The 14,251-nt window shown below is 43.4% G+C and overlaps 1 protein-coding gene across 1 annotated transcript in view; it reads right to left on the reverse strand.

Annotated features, from left to right (window-relative positions):
- COLGALT2 (collagen beta(1-O)galactosyltransferase 2) overlaps window positions 1–14,251 on the reverse strand; it is a 57,214-nt gene that overhangs the window by 41,764 nt on the left and 1,199 nt on the right. The window lies entirely within an intron of this gene.

Raw genomic sequence — 14,251 nt, forward strand, 5'->3', positions numbered from 1 at the left:
TGTCTCTAATCTTGTAAGCTAATAGCTCTGCAGCCTTCTGTAAGTAATGCTGTGTTATTTCTCATCCCCAACTGAGGAAAATGGATCATGGAAATGAAGTCACATTTAAACAAAGCACGGGATTGCTGCCATTATAGTAAACAACATCGCAGTTCTCACTTCTGCTGGTCTGTCCTCTTCGTGCGGGTTTCAGGAAGCATCACTGGAAAGGTGCAGATTTCAGGGAGAGCCGAGCACCGAAGGCTGCATTAGCAAGCGTGGTAAATGCACAATTTATTTTAACTACTTAAGGTTTAATGCTGACCACAAACACACAATTTGAGGATAGCTAATTTCTTCCCCTTCACTGCCTGGATGTAAACAAAGAGAGGAAATGAGCGCTCACTTAATATCAGTCGCTACTTCCTAGTATATCAACTGGCTAATTGGAAGCCCCACAAAAATACACGTATGTCTGTATTTTGCAGAGCGTGGTTCCTAACTACACCATTTCCACTGCCAGTGGGTGAAGTGCCCAAGATAAAGTGCTCTCTAACCTCAGTGCAGAGGCTCCCCCCGACATCTTGCAGGCATGAGACTTGACTGTCCCAGCAGGGACGCTCTCTGACCCAACCAGCCCCTGCACGCACCCCAACACTTGTCCAGCAGCGTTCCCGTGCCTGGATATTTGAGCTCCCTGGGGCTTTGAGGCAATTTCAAAGGCTAGAAAACCAGATTTTTGGAATACCTGGCCATGGCACGTGGTAGGGATGAAAGAGCAGAGAAGAAAGTGACTGAACCCACAGTCCCTCAGCTGAGCACGCAGGAACCAGTCCCAGGCTCTCCCTCTGTCAGCGATAAACACCGTCCTCCAGTCCCAGGCTCTCCCTCTGTCAGCGATAAACACCGTCCTCCAGTCCCAGGCTCTCCCTCTGTCAGCGATAAACACCGTCCTAACCACGATCCCGCTACTGCAACAGGGAATAGTAGATAACATGCCACAACTGTTTTAATGTATTACAAAAGTATGTATCCACTTCATATAAAATAACATAGCCTGTCTTTAGAGGCTTTGGGATTTACACAGATGTGATGTACAAGGAGACAAACTGAAACCTAATTGCTTATTCTAATTTATTTGCTGAAGGTATTAAGTTTCTTAGAAGTTATGCTGAAAGGTGTCCAACAGATCACTTAATCTGACCTACTACATACCACAGGCAAAGCATCACTTAATGTCCCTATAAGTAATTCAAAGATTTTAGCATCACCTGCTTGCCGCTCAAAAAACAACACACCACATCTTTTTTTTTTTTTTTTCTGGTTTTCATCTGAAACTGTCTCAGGCCCTTTCTCTGAAGCCTTTCAAACAGTCCACCAAAAGTTTCATTTCAAATCCATACAGCAGCAGCAACTGACGTGCAAGATCAGCTGCAAGCAGCCAATGTGTCATATAAGTAACTGGCCACTAGAGGGATTTCTTAAATAAAGTTCATTTCCTCATGGAAAAACTGAGAAACTAGTTCTGCCTCATTTGAGAAATCATTCTGCTCCCTCAAACATCTGCCAGTTGTGGTGGCCTGGGAGGACTGACAGAGCAGATAACAGAGGTTTCTGAGGATGCTTTCAGTTAGCAGCCCTCGTTTCTCAGGCTCCAAACCCAACCACCAGAGACAGGCAGCAGACACCTCACGAACCATTTCAGCATTAAACTACTTCTGCCCTGTAACAGTTGGGTCAGACTTTTGTTTTAAAGTGTTTCATTAACCTATTCAGATTCTGTAACTTGAGACAAGATCTAACAGGCTGAAACCTCAATTTCTTTGGCTCCTTATTTGGTTTCTTCCAAGTATATTCGTAACTTCTGTGCCAGAGTTAATTCCATCTGCGTTGTTGGTTCAAGAGACCTGGAAGAACTATGCCTTTGTTGGTTCAGTAGATCTGGAAGAAATATATCTTCCAGAGCAGAAAAGGCTAGAGTTTTGGTCCAGCTATATGCCCGAATTGTTACAACCAGATGTTTTTCTTTATCCGTGGGCTGTCCCAAAAGCGTATGTGTAGTAACCAACTTGGCCACGCATTCTGCAGCAGCAACAGGAGCTGGTCAGATTTGTTGCTGTTAGATGTAACACGCAATTGCTTTCCCTTAGAGATCTCACTCTATTGGAGAGGTAAAAATGATTGAGAGAGACTTGAACCACGTTTTCCTCAGCAAATCTCCTCTGAACACACCGAATTTATGCTATCATTTGTGATTTAGATCCACCGGCTCCGCAGTGGTTGAGCGGTCTGCATTCAAATAAGGACGCAGTCTGTAACCGGAGAGCAGCAGCAAACGATGCACCTCGCAGCAGACAACGTAGCAAACCTGACAGCGACTGAAGCTCTCCCCAGGTACCACCGCTGCACTGGCTTTGCAGTCTTAGAGTACAGAAGAAATTACTGCTTTCCTTAGCCCCAGTCTAGCTCTGCACACATATTCCTCCCCCCTTAAATTTGCATCTCATATATAAAGACAGGCTCGTCCAAAAAGGCAGATGAGAGGTTTTTTTAGTCAAAGCTGCTGGAAAGACCACTGATAGCAGCTCAATTCTTGTTCTGTAAAACAGAGCTTCCTTCAGGGCTCAGGTATTAGGCAAAAAATCCTGGCAAGAGCCTTAGTTTGTATGAAGTCAGAGCAGAGTTCTGCCAGCAGACAGCTATGAGCTCACTAGTCTGAAATAACAACTCATTGACAAGATTTTTTGTGGAAGCAACAACTAACTTGTTTGTGTGAGAAATAAAGCGGGGGGGGAAAATCGAGCGTGTGCTAGGAGTGATAAAAAGTGTATCGCGAGCCCAGTCCATGGCTTAGCAACTATAATTTACATTTCAATCCTGCTTTAAGTAAAAAAAAAAAAAAAAAAAAGGCAATTTAAAAACCATAAGTTAAGAGAAGGTATTTAGCAGCAGTGACATTTTCATATTCTAGTCACACACACTGAACCTATTTCAGATTAGTGTTTTGAAAAATGACCGTAACCAAAGCGTCTGACAGCCAGAGCCAGAGGAAAAAAATATTTGAAGAGGCAAAAGACCCAAAAGCAATTATTATTCTCCGCTAACCTATTTAGAAGAGTGTGGGTAGGCTCCTCCAGAACCCTGGAGCCAGTCATCTCGCAGACAAATAAATGGAAACTCCATCCAGAACTTCCTTCTGAAGAACCATGTATCATTCGGAGCAAACACTGGCAGCATCCAGCAACTGATTTATGCGAGTCAAGTAAATCTAATGGCGCAAGACTGGGAAAAATGAGCATAGCGCCGCTCTACTACTCTGCTGTTCCTTGCTTGGTTACAAGAACTGGTTACACTGGTGCCTCTTCCCAATGGTTACCAGGACTGCCCGTTTCAAGCCTTCTACTTTGTGAGGAGAAGGTCAGGACTAAGCCCATAGCAACTCCTGGCCTCTTTCTCATTTTGTCAGCTCTACAAAACATCTTCAGGATCTGGAACCTTTGCCCTCTTCATCCCTAAAACAGATACAGACTCTTGTCCCTAAACCAGATACAAACAGGGTAGACACCAACAGCACAAAGGAGCACACGTCACTTGGCTCCTGTCAGCAACAGACCTCTTTCTAAACCTCCAGGACCTAAATAATCTGCTTTTATCTCAATTTGCAGCAGCTTGAAACTCCCAAAACCTAACCCTGAGCTAAGCTGTTCCATACAGCAAAAGAGAACAGAAGGAATTCACCTCTACCAACATCCCACCTCCACCTCAAGAAATAACTGGAGTTATTTCAAAGTCTTCTGTAACTTCAATTCAAACTCTTACCTAGTAAGGGATCATTTCCACGATAAAAGAGATTATAAGCCATTGGCCCCTACTGACACCACTCCTCCTGACTTTTTAAGCCTGTACAACCTATCAGTAAAAGAGGTCCTTGAATATTTAGATTTCAAAAGCTGAAAGCTAAGCTCCAAGCTATTCCAGCTGTGGTACACAGAGGTCCCCCGTATACATCAGAATAGAATACACTGCTGCCCACTGACACCAACCCTCTTCTCACCTCCTATTGCTGGGTTTTACAGGATCTGCAATCGCTTCCAACGCTAGCCTCAATTATAATGAGTAGACCCATTCAAAAAAGACCACACTGCAGAACTAAAATAAGTAAAAAGGCTATCGCTCATAAAATCCAGCAACAAGATGGGACTCTCAAAGTAGGGTTTGGATGGAGTTTGTAATGTAAGTATTCTAGACACAGAAACCCCCTCCAAACTGTAAAAGAAGGACATAAAGCCTTGGTCTCCCCTGGACAACAAACTTTCTAACTCTGCAGTAGCAGCAGAACCCAGCAGTGACCCTAGTGACTGAACTGTTAAATTCCCTAGCCATAACCAGAAATGACAGCAAGCTGTACCATAAAGGAGATTATAAGGTGTTGCCCTCTTGCTGATCACAGACTCCTTTCCAAGCCTGCAGGCCTTACTGAATTCAACAACCTTGAAACTCTACATTCTCCAACCATACGTCTAATCCCCCGACCGACTCATAATCCTACTTGCACACAGTAGAGCAATCTCTACAGTAAAACAGAGCACGAGGCATCTTTCCCAAACGGCAACAGTTATTCCTGCAGGAATAACACCCACAATAAAAGCAAACAGAATATATTGATCCAATGTAACATTTTCCCCAAACATTAACCTCACAATAATTGACGTCAGGAACTAATTCCTAGACTATTAGGCCCTCAGCAAGGCAAACAGACTTCCCAATCCTTTTTTCCCTAACCCTTAAACCCAACCCACCCCTAGGGACTATCCTTAATCATAGCCAGGGGATGGATCTGTACAGAAAACTGGCCCCTGTGGACACCAATGCATTTTTTTCATTCTCACAGGTAGGGCTGAACACAACAATAATGCCAACACTTTATACTCCTTTTCCTCTCCCCAGACCCTAACTCAAACCGTAACTCCGACCAGGGAGCCAATGCTACATTAAGGACCAATGTACATGCCTTGCATTATGAGCAACAACCTCTCTCATTTATCCAGAAGGCATTTAAAACTGACTCCTCAAGCTTTTTTCTCCCAAATAGTGACTGCGATCTCAACCTTGATCACCGCGGTTGATCTAGTCTGGCCCTTCAAGTCATCTTCCCCCAGACTGTAATCTTAACAGGGGGACAAACCCCAATACTAAACCAGAACATACAACACTGACTCTTTCCTAATCCTGCAGGCCCTACAGAATCTGAAAAAGTGGGTTACTTAAAACCCCAAACTTTATCCTTTGCCAGTATCCGTAACCTTGATTGAGGTTCAGCAGTCTCTGATGGAACATCTTCCTCCTGTTCCCCAATCCTATACCCGTTCTCCTCCAATCCTATACTCCTATACCCGTTTTGCAACCGCAGAACCACAGACAAGGAGCCTCTGTTGTGTTGCCAGAGTGCCAAGCTTCCAGCATGTCTTCATCCACTGCTCCTTCGAGGGAGTCTCCAGCCGTACCTCCTTCCTTGTAACAGGGGTTTCAGGATCCTTGTTCAACACCAACGTAATACTATATCAATACTAAACAAAGTCTTGGTGAATCCACTAATAAACCAGACACGTCAATCTCCCTTTTCCCAATCCTTATCAATAATTCCAGACGAGAATTAAGGAGAAATAAAATGCAGGCTGTCAGAACCTGAAGACACCAGAACTCTTTTTAACCCCTCAGTCTGCAGAAGTGAGAAATAGCATTTGTTGTTTTCCACAGTAAAAAAATAAAAAAGAATGCGTTCACCCTAGTCATACAGTTCCCACCCTGACTTTTCATCTTCCAATATGTCTTTTTTATCGGGATTCTTGCTATTCTAGTGTAGTGACTTGTACACGCAGCCGCTGTGCTTTTCACTTAGCTTTAAATCTTTTTGTCACTGCCTTCTTGGGTTATGGCATCAATTATCAATTCTGGTGAGACTACGAGAATGGAGACTATTAATTTAAGAATTTTCAAGAGCAAAAGTACACCCCTCAATAAGCTTCAAGGGGACTTAACAGCATTAATATGCACCCCAGCATCCAAACTCCACTGAGTAGCAAATCCGCAGCTAAATCTCAAGATCCTGGGATTTCACACTTAGACCAGCACTGAGAACAGGCACCCTGGGACCTTACAAAAATCAGTACACCAGCCTGCCCTCCATCGCTCCTCTCCACGGGCTATGTCACTGTGGCAGCATTTATTTATCTTCTCACACAGAGCTGCAGCTGGGAGACAGAACTACCCCAAGAAGTCACTTCCCTACTGGCAGGCAGCAAGATGAAGCGGCCAAGGACCACAGTGCACCACGCATCGGGGAAAACAGCTAACTAGCTGCAACAAGCTGAGGCAGTGCAGCCAAGGTCAAGGCCAGGCACCTGTCCTCTCTGCAGCAAACATTAAACCACAGAGGCTCCTCTCCAATAAGTTTTTAATCTCACTTAAACACGTTGGTTTATTTTTTCAGTGCAAAGATGACGTAACATCCCTGCATCCTCACATAAACTGGTGAGTGCTGATGACTAAAGGAGAGAAGTCTTGCTGCAAAGCAATGCCATGTTCCTCTCTGCCTCCTAGACACAAACTACAGGAACAGAAAAAAGTTTCTTACAACCTTTCCTGGTTGTCTAAAGCCCACACTTCCTAGTTAACCTCTTTCTAGGACTTGTGACTATCTAACGACACAGCCTGTACATTAGTCTGATTTGCTTAAGTTCACTTGGCTGAAGTCTGGCAGGGAATAATTCACGGATTCAAACCAATAAACAGGGGGGGAAAAAAAAAAAAAATCAAAGGATTTGCATTTGGCAGTTTAACATTTAACTTCCATGTCATAATTAGCAGTTTGAAGTATGAATGCTGGAAAACAGCCTTTTCCTCCAATTTTCTCGAGTACCTTGCAAGGACAAGAATGATTGAAAAAAATGAGGAAATAACTCAAAGTACAGCCTTAAATTCCTATTCAACCCCCAAAAGTACAATGCAGTATCCGTTTTAAGAGCAGCTGTTGAGCAAGTAGCAAACCGGAAATTCTGATCTGCTAACTAAAGAGATAACCACCTGCTATCAGCTTCAGGATATAAACTAACACTTCACCATTAATGCAACCTAGTCTTCGCCACTGGGCGAAATGCAAACCAGGCTGCAGCCATGCATAACCTTTCCTCCGCAGAAGGATCAAAGAGCAAAAATAAGCAAACGATCCTTTTAGAATCAAGGGAAGCTTGTACCTGGGGGGGGGGGGAAATAATGCATAAATAAAAATAGTATTTTTCTTCCTTATGGGCAGGGGGACTACATCATCATCATAATAATAAATCAGTCCCTATCAGAACTGAAGCCTTCCAAAACTAATGTGAAAAGCTTATATGAGCCCTACCACGGCACCATAGTTTACATGGACCCCTATCATCATCTGCTTCAGCATGAATTTCGATCTTCATGAACCCCAGGGCCCAGCCTCAAACTTAAAGTATTTTCTAGTCCAGATCAAGATCTGTTTATGTTTAGAAGAGGTGCATTATTCCTGTCAGCGCATACAGACAGAAAGAGAGGGAAACCGTTGGAAACCTGGTCACTTCCATGGATCACAGCCACATGGGCATCGGGGAGAACACCAAAGCTGATACCTCTAGCAGTGCCAGTGTTTTAAGAGTCCCTGGAAAAGGAGCAAGAACAGATTTTTATAAAATCTTATTCCCATCCCAAAACAAGATTAAAAGCTGTCATGCTGTTTTACCTAATGGCACAGTTGTATGTTGGTATTTATTTAGCAGTGCCGCATCTGTCAAGAAGAGGATTAACATGTTACATTAGAAAACATTATCACAACCAAAGTGGTTCTCAGAAAACTTTGGTGACTAAACTCCATTTGAAAGCATATACCAGTTCCATAGTCAGCTGGAAAAAGTTTAAAGTCACCACATATTTATTAGGTCCGCTGTTAACTTTCCAGGAAGAAAACTGGAGTCATTCTACAGTAACAAAAGTACTCTGGTCCAAGGGCAGACACAGATATATAGATATATATGTGTGCAGACACACCCACTCAAAATCAATCATTTCTATGTTTAAAACTGCATTCAGACACTTAATGAAGCAAACTGTGCAGTTCCATTAAAAAAAAATAAATCCTTTTTTCTTTACTGATGAGCCTCTTAGCAGTGCCATGTGCCTGTCTGAAGAGTTGGGGATTTTGGCAGAAGGCAGCCAAAACTCCGCCTTGTAGAGAACACTAACAAGTTTTTTATTCCTATCTTTCTTCAGCCTGAAATTTTGATGCATGTGGGCTCCGTTTAGCTGTAATCCACCCTTGGCAATGAGCATCATCAATGTACACTATGCTTCACTAAATTAAAGTAAATGAGATGCACATAAATAGATTGAAATAATATTAAGTCTGAGACCTCATCCTGCAGGAAGGAAATTCCAGGTTCCGACACACATGACCCTGCATCACCTCGGTCCTCTCCCATATGGTCTTTGGGAGTCCCCCAGGACCAAAGAATGACAGTGAGCGCTGGCAACGGGCAGCTCTCAGTGTTCTGCGCACCATGTGTCCCACAGATCTATTTTTAGAGAATCTTGACCCAGTACGTGAAGACTTTCAGTTCCAGGGGACTCAGATAAATACTTGCAGGTGTTGTGAAACTTTACAGAAAAGATCAAAAATGCCCTTCAGTCTACAGCTCTGCATGACAAGCAACGGCCAGCTGTCCTGCTGTCCCCTCTCTGGTCCCTCAAGCAAGAACCCCTTGTTTCCCTCCCCTAAGGCAGGCCCATGCTGTACCTCCCAGGAACCAACTATGCTCCAGCTGTGCTCAGACACCCAGGGGCTCTTCATCAGGTGTCTAATTAGCAGCAATCAGGCAGCTTTCTCAAAGGACAACACACTCAATTTAGCAGAAAGAACATGCAAAAGAGAAAGGAAAAAAAGCTGTTGGAAAAACAGTCTTCATGCAAGTCTTGTCTTTATGCCACAGGTCTGCCACCTCACTAGACTCACCCTCAGCTGCCGTGAATTTCCTTGCCAGTGATGATCTTACTGGAACAGGTTGCCCAGAGATTGTGGAGTCTCCATCCCTGGAGATATTCAAGACTGGAACTGAAATAGTACTGCACAGCCTGCTCCAGCTGAGCCTGCTTTGGGCAGAGGCTGGAACTAGGCAATCTCCAACCTTAACCCTTCTAGGATATCCACACATCCATCTTGGGACACCCCAGTTGGAGGAGCGCTGTGAAAGCGAAGAGGCTTTTGTCTCTGTAAGAGGAGAAGGACCACAGGAATTGGGCAGGCTTCCCCTGGATCAGACCTGACTGATCCCTGCTTCCAGGTTCACCAGAAGGTAAGGAGCTTGTTTGCCAGGAATGTACAGATGAAATTGCAATTTATTTTTTATTTAAGGGACAAATTAACTCCAATACTTTCCAGCCAACACTGGTTGCAGCTGGTCCTTTGACACACTCCCACAGCTGCCTCCCATTTGAAGAGCCTTCAGAAGATGTGACAGTACACAACCTTGACAGTCTGCAGCCTTGACTGGATGAGGAATCCCAATCCCAGGTGACAGACAAGTCAGGGATGAAGCAGGACCCTGCTCTGCGCAGGAATGAACCCCTTGAGGTCTCTTCACCCCTACTTTGTACATATTTTTAAAGAAAAAAAAAATCTTGAAAACTAGATCTGCCTGATCTTTGAAAGCATCCAAAGGCTTGTAATAAACAGTAGCCTCTGATACCAAACTCTGTTCCACTGTTTCTCTGTGACAACATATTATTTTATTGGCATCTAGCCTCTAAACACACCACCTGCATCACAAGGCACCAGGTAGACAATTACACAAGCGACAGACAAATGGGTAACAGGGTAGACCTGTCTACAAAACGTCGTTGCTGAAAGATAGCAGCCAAAATACATGGTTGCATTTTCAGAGATACATAGCATGCAGGATCCAGACAACAAAAAAAAAAAAAAAAAAAAAAAAGACCACACACAATGTATTATATTCACTACTCTCAGAGAATTCCTACACATTTCAGGATATAATCCCCTCACCTCTGGAGAGCTACTCTATTTTATGAAGGATCCCAATATTCATATTCATGTCTCGTAGACCCTAATATCAAGCATGGGACAAGATGCACTTTAATGACATCAAAAAGGCATCAAAATCCAGCAATTTGTGAGCACAGCAGGAAAAAAAATCAAGAAACTACTGCTACCCAGCGAACAGCCATCACAGAGCTGATGCTTCCTTTAACGTTCCTCTGCAAAACTGCAAAGTTTTTAGCCGAAGAGCAGTTTAAGTATTGCCGTGCAGACCTCAGCGAGGCAACAGCAGTAATTTTCGGCTTCCCTTCAAATGTTCCTACTGAACAATTTAATGATGTCATTTGCTTAAAGTTGCCAAGATTTAGATGAGGGAGACAGACCCAAAGGACCAAAAAGTTATAGTGGATATTGAGATGGGATTGTTTCTTTAGCCTTCCCTGGTTTTCCATTTTTTACATAAAAATTTACTGCACTTTAGCATAAAAGTGACCTCAGTAAGAAAGAAAAATCAATGTCAGTGATGAATACTATCTCTGGTCTTAATAAATTCAACAATCTTGTGTAGGTTACTTGACCTTTCCTCCCCAATTTCCCCAGCTAGGAAAATGGAAATATCTTTTGATGTAGTCATCTAAACGCAAGTTCTTTCAAGAAAGACTCTATGCAACATCTTGCACAACAGGAACATCACTCCAAGGCTGTGCAGGTCCTGTTTTTACTCAGCCCCACTTAGTCCATATGTTATTAAAGCTGGATAATAAATAAATTAGAAGTATCTACAAATATGAGTGGGAAACTAAATCCCACAAGTTTAAACTACAAGCCGAGTGAGAAGTCAATTTAATTTCTAAAACTTCAGCTTTAATATTGTCACTTGGAAGTCACAGCACAGGTAAGCAAATTTTAAACAGCTACAGAACACCAGTGGACAGAAGCAACAGAGACAGAGCCAGCAGACTGGAACTTCAGCATTCCTAAGTGATTAATATTGACCATGAAGATTAAAGTGACCTCGTTGCACAAATGGAAACAAGAACAGAAAACACAGCACATTTGAAAGCCAACACTTGCCAGGGAGTAATAACACCCATTAAAGTTTCAAATGATCCCTGCATCTTACCGGAAATTGTCCTCTAAGTAGAAATTTTCACATTTGAGAAGTAAACTGTTGAAGAATAAGAAAATGCTCAGCTAGAGTATCATCAGCTAGTTCTAGATTAATAATATAGAATTATGAAAGTTAATTATTGTACTGATCTCATCAGCTTCTATTTTCAGCTACAACTAGTTCTTTGAGTTGAAACCATTCACTTACTAGAGCCAGCGTTACAGTACATCGTCTGATCTCTCATCTGGGATTTATTCCAGCTTTCCAATCTCACCTATCGTTCACGTTATCATTTCTGAAATAGAAGCATACTCTGATCTGCAAAGCAGGCACAGATTTTCAAGCACAAAAGAACCTAATTATTGCTTCCAAGCACCAACTCATTTATGCAGGCACTTAATCCCCAGGTTAGTAAAAGATGAGAGAGCAGACGGCCCACAACTATGTAATTTCACCTTTAAATACCTGCTAGTTCAGACACCTTTCTTTGCTATATTGTCACTTAATCCAAGGCTAAGGAAAGAGCAAGCCAGTGTGATAAACTGCCGAATACGCACGCTTTTACTTTACCTACTACAGCCAAGATGAACCTGACAAACACACACTCCTTACCTATAATTGAATGGATCCAAAAAAACCCCACAACAAACCAGTCAGCATTGCGAATGTTCAAAACAAAAAAACCCCAACCCTGAACCACCCAAGAGAGACTTGGGACATGCTGACTACGTAACTTCTGGGTCATTTTCATCCAAGAAAAAGAACAACCTTTTTGCCTCCCTTTGCAGTTCTCCAACACAACGCAAGCAGTAAGTTTTCCTATCGTGCCCAAGGATGGCTGGGGTTAATCCAGGCCAGAGACCATCCCCAGGAGGCAGTTTGGATGAGGCTGCCTGATTCTTGGAGGGGGGAGGAAGAAAGGAAGGAAGGGTTTCACTGAAAGGACATGGGTCACAACGGGCCAGCTGGCCTCAGACCAAACGGCCCACTCCAGTCATCAGTAGCCAACAAGTCCTTCCCAGGTTGCTCACGACAGCAACTGAAGAAGTCAGAATTAAGACCAAAGGGAAGAAGGGAGTATGAGACTGTGCAGCACACATCTTTTGCTCAGTATCTGGCTAACGAAGATTAAGATTAATTGATGTAGGCTACTGTCGTGATTTAACCCCAACCGGCAGCTAAGCCCCATGCGGCCGCTCGCTGACCCTCCCCATGGTGGGATGGGGGAGAGAATCAGAAGAGCGAGAGTGAGAAAACTGGTGGGTTGAGATAAAGACAGTTTAACAGGTAGAGCAAAAGCCGCACACACAAGCAAAGCAAACCAAGGAATTAATTCCTCACTTCCCCTGGCAGGCAGATGTTCAGGCATCCCCAGGAAAGCAGGACTCCATCACGTGTAACGGTGACTTGGGAAGACAAACGCCATCGCTCTGAACAACCCCCCTTCCTTCTTCTTCCCCCAGCTTTACACGCTGAGCATGACATCATATGGTATGGAATATCCCTTTGGTTAGCTGGGGTCAGCTGTCCCGGCTGTGTCCCCTCCCAACTCCTTGTGCACCCCCAGCCCACTCGCTGGTGGGGTGAAGTGAGAAGCAGAAAAGGCCTTGACTGTGTAAGCACTGCTCAGCAGGAACATCCACCCTAGAAATCTGAGGAATCCACTGTTGAATTTAAGCCCTCAAGCAAGACAGGGAGCACATGGGAGTTTAAGAGATGATACGTGTTTTTAATTTTCATTCAAGACCTACATTTGAGCCTTTTAAAACGTTGACTTAATCAAGAAAATTTTAAAGTAGAATATAAGTGGCAATGAAAGAATGCAACTCTGTGACAACTGCCACCGCATTGCCCTTCACACCGAGCTATCCCGGTAATGCAACGGCACAGGGACACAGGTAAACCCTGGAATTTGTCTGTTGAAAGGATGCTGTCAGGCACAAAGTCTGAAATGCTTCCAGAAATGGATTGTATTGTTTCATTTGGTCTCAAGAGACTGGATAGATACCGTCTGTGAGCTTCCTCTCGGTGTGTATTTCATGTTCTGAACACCCCCAGCTCTGAAAGAGGTCAAGTCTTCCCAGGGACCTGAAGTGAACAGAACCTCCCCGAGGGATCACTCCCGCCCTGCAGGTACTGCTCGCTCTCTGTGGCAACTCAGAGCATCCACAGAACTTCCTTTTCAGTTGCCATGACATTCCAGTCATTCTCATTTTATAAAGTTTGACATTTTCGACAGCAGATTTTCCAGTTTAACCATGCCTTGCGTCTGCGCACAATCCTCTTTAAAAAAAAAAGAGTTCTATTCTGATGAGAATCTAGCATATTTTAAGTTATCTTACACTGTTATTTCATGAACAATCCCCACAAATACTTCCACACAATACTGCAGAGACCTTAAGTAAAGTAAGGATAATGCAAGCAATATAGTAAAAGACTTGTAGAGCCAACCAATGCTCTGCAGGACTTCACAAAAAAACTAAACTTATTTTGCACTTCTACAGCGAGAGGCATTTCTGGATCCACTCTGCTTTGGCAATCAGGTCTGCACTTAGAACTCCCACTACGTTTTATAAATGCCAAGCTTAGCCAAATCACAGTCCATACGTAGGGTCTGATAATACCTACTCTGATGCACATCTGCTAAGATGAAACCCAAACCAGCAAAATTCCTAGCCATACAAACGAAAGCCGAGTCATGGACCTACACACAGGTGAGTCTGGCATCCACTCACTGCCATACACCAGCTTGTAACTCCAGATTCACATTTGGGTGGCATGCCACGTTCGGGCTGATATCACGATCTCTTTTGTGCACCCTAAATTCAAAAGGGGAGAAAAAAACCCAACCAAACAAAAAAGCAAAAAAGAGCCATGCACTGATTATACCAGCCACTGATTTTCTGCAAAGCCCTGTAGAGTACTTGAAGACAAGTAACAACCACGTTCCTGAAGCAGATACGGAAATATCTAATGTAATGTGGGAGAGGTCCTCCCCACATCCCTTTATAAAAAAATAACATACTTATTGACTTAACAGGAACCTCCCCACTGAGTTCACTGAACTTTGGATCAGGGCCTATAACACC

The sequence above is a fragment of the Balearica regulorum genome, chromosome 8, assembly GCF_011004875.1.
Source record: "Balearica regulorum gibbericeps isolate bBalReg1 chromosome 8, bBalReg1.pri, whole genome shotgun sequence".
Lineage (NCBI taxonomy): Eukaryota > Metazoa > Chordata > Aves > Gruiformes > Gruidae > Balearica > Balearica regulorum.